Genomic DNA, 2998 nt, shown 5'->3' on the forward strand with positions numbered 1-2998 from the left:
CCGCTTATATTTCTCTTTAATTCAGTACGGTAATGTATGTTTAATTTTTACATATTTACGAATTTGAAAAGAAATTTATTCTAACATTTGATATTATAATCATTTCTCGTATTGAATTTTTAAGAATTTTTTTATAATATTATATAATTTTGGATTCAGATTCAAAATTTCAAATTTTGGATTTAGATTTAAAATTTTAAATTTTAGGTTCTATTTTGTTTAGTTGAAAATATATGCAAAAAATTAAGAAATATATATATATATATATTAAGAAGTTAAATATTATATATGTATATATATATTTTAAGCATGTATGTGTGTGTGTGTGTGTATATATATATATATATGAAGCAAGAAAAAAAAAATTGGTTTTAGTTTCTTTGAGTTTAAATTTGGTTTTGATTTTGAATTTTGATATTGCTATGTGAATACACGTATTGATGTCACCAAAGTGATATCTCTTGTAGATAATTTATTTATTTAATAATGTAAATAGTTGTATGAGTATAATTTACATGAATGTTAATCGGCTCAAAGGAATGTTAATATTTAATATTATTGCATTCTATTTTTGAAGTAATGAATATGTGACAGTTATTCAGTATGACATGTGAACTTTAAATCAGCTCAAAAGAAGATTTATTGTTTGATATGTTTTTACTGACTGTATTTAATTATTGTTACAGAGTATAACTTACAAATTAATATTATATTCAAAGATAGAGTGTTAATAGAGTGCTCGGTATCTTCATATGAAAATATACATTTGTTTAAAATTCATTATTAAATTTTATGATTTACAGTTTTTGTATGAGTATCAATTAATTTATTTTTTGTATGTTCTCTGTTTAGCTTTATTTTCTATTGGAAGTATCATCGTAAATGTTAATTCCATCTCAATATTGAACGACACAAATTTTAAGTAATGGAAGAATATTGTTCAATTTGTGCTTGGAGTTATGGATCTAGATTGGATTTTATAGGTTGATCAATCAGATCTAATTACTCTTGACAGCACTTCTGATGAAAAGAAGGAGTTTGAAAGATGAGGTTGGTCAAATTGTACAAATATGTTGGCTATAGAATATATCATTCTAGAGGTTTTTCGGGACACTATCTTTGAGAAAATTACAACAGGTAGAGATTTCTTCCATTCTCTAGAACAACATTTCACCATAAATAATAAGTTCGAGACATGTATACTTATGTCGACTCTTATTTTCATGAGGTATAAGAAAAATAAAAACATTAGAGAGTATATAATGGAGATGTCACATGTGCATATAAAGCTCAAAGCACTTAGAGTGAAATTGCCAAAATAAGTACTTGTGTACTTTGTTTTAATTTATCTTCCACCACAGTTTAAAGTGACATATAACGTCAGAAAGAATTCTGGAATCTAAATGAACTCATTTCACATTATGTTCAAGAGGAGGAAAGACCCAAATCTTAGAGGACAGAGAGTGCTCATTTAGTAGTGATTTCAAATAATAAGAAGAATAAGAAAAAAAACAGGTAAATCTTTTGCGGTTCCAGTACTATAGAAGAAGCAACAAAAGGTTTAGACAAAAAATGTTTATTTCTTCTGTAAAGCTCCAAGACACTAGAAGAAGCAATGCACTAACTATCATGTGTGGCATGCAAAGAAATGTATGCTTCTTAATTTTGTTTATTCTGAGATTAATTTAACTTATGTACCTACACACACCTGATGGATAGATTCTGGTGCCACAACTCACATCAGTGTGTCTATGTAGGGTTGCATCCATTGCCGTAAAACAAGTGATAGTGTCATATTCATTTATATGAACGATGGCAAACCAGTCGCGGTGGAAGCAATTGACAAATTTAGATTATTGTTAATGATTGGATTTTATTTGAATTTAGAAGAGACTTTTATTGTACCATCATTAAAACAGAATGTCATTTCAGTTTGGTTATTCATATTCGTTTAGAAATGAAAATTTTAGTCTTTTTCTTAATTCAAATCTGGTTAGTTCTACTTCTTTATCAGTGCATGATAATTTTTATTTTCTTGATACAATTGCTTCTTATCATGAATCCTTACATGTTGGTACGAGAGGTATAAAGAGAAAATTAACCAATGAGGATTCTGCTTCTTTATAGCACATGAGATTATGTCACATCTCCCAAAGGAGAATTGAGAGACTTGTGTCAAATAGAATTCTAGATCCTTTTGATTTTTTAGATTTTAATAGATATATTCATTTTATCAAGAGAAAACAGACAAATATTAAGAGATTAGGTGCCAACAGAGCTATGGATGTATTAGAATTTATTCATATAGATATTTGTGGACCGTTCCATATGGTTTCTTGGAATGGTCAACAAAATTTCATAACGTTCATAGATGATTATTCAAGATATAACTACTTATATTTCATTTATGAGAAATCCTAGTCTCTAGATGTATTCAAAAGTTTAGAATCAACTCAACAAAATGATTAAGGTTGTTAGATTTAACCGCGATAGTGAATACTATGGTAGATTTGACGGATCTGGTGAACAGTGTCCAGGGCCATTTACGCGATTCCTAGAGGAATGTGGTATCGTCCCACAATATACCATGTCAAGTTCTCCTAACATGAATGGTGTTGTTGAAAGGCGAAACAAAATACTTAAGAATATAGTAATGAGTATGACTGATCATTCTACCTTACTTGAATCATTCTGGAGAGAAGCATTAAAGACTGTAACATATTTATTCAATAGAGTTCCAACTAAAGTAACTATAAAGACCCCTTATGAGCTTTGTACGGGTAATAAGTCTAGTTTGAGACATTTGCACATTTGGGGATGTACAATTGAGGCTAGGCCTTATAGGCCACCAAAAAAAAAACTAAACTCCAAGATCGTTAGTTGTTATTTTGTTAGTCATTCTGAGCGATTCAGGGATTACAAGTTTTATTATTCTACCACTGAGATAATTGTTAAGATAGAAGATGGCTAATTCTTTGAGAATGTTGAGTTTGCGAGT

This window comes from Carica papaya, chromosome 9 (genome assembly GCF_054855325.1).
Source record: "Carica papaya isolate Zhongbai chromosome 9, ASM5485532v1, whole genome shotgun sequence".
Classification (NCBI taxonomy): domain Eukaryota; kingdom Viridiplantae; phylum Streptophyta; class Magnoliopsida; order Brassicales; family Caricaceae; genus Carica; species Carica papaya.